This window comes from Patagioenas fasciata, chromosome 16 (assembly GCF_037038585.1).
Source record: "Patagioenas fasciata isolate bPatFas1 chromosome 16, bPatFas1.hap1, whole genome shotgun sequence".
NCBI classification, from domain to species: domain Eukaryota; kingdom Metazoa; phylum Chordata; class Aves; order Columbiformes; family Columbidae; genus Patagioenas; species Patagioenas fasciata.
In genome coordinates this window covers 10,942,266-10,942,714 of record NC_092535.1, presented here as the reverse complement: position 1 = coordinate 10,942,714, position 449 = coordinate 10,942,266, and positions in this window count along the sequence as shown.

Sequence of the window (449 nt, the reverse complement as noted above, 5' to 3'; positions counted from 1 at the left end):
CCCGCCGCCCGCCGCTACCTTCGTTCCTCTCGCGAGAGCCCCCCCGCTCGGCGGGGTTATGTAACCCGCCCGCCCGGCGCCGGCGGGGCGCGGCCCGCGGGGCGGGATGGGGGCCAGGCCAGCGGGAATCCACCGGGGCTCGGGCCCCCTCCCCCCCGGGGCGCGGCCCCCTCCCCTCCCGCCGGACAATGAGTCCCGTATGCTAATGAGAGTCTCGCGTCACTTCCGCTCTTTCTCGGCCGCCATCTTGGCCAGGGCAGGTTCTGGGCAGGAGGGACCCGGCTGTATTGTCTGCAGGGCGCCCAGGGAGCCCCCACCCCCCCGCCCGCAGCCCCACACCCCCCGCCCCGGGGACCGAACCCAGTGAAGCCGCCGCCCCCGCCCCCCGGGACCCGCTCACCATAGGCCACCCCCGCACACTCGCCCCCCCGCCATCCAGCCCCCTTTGT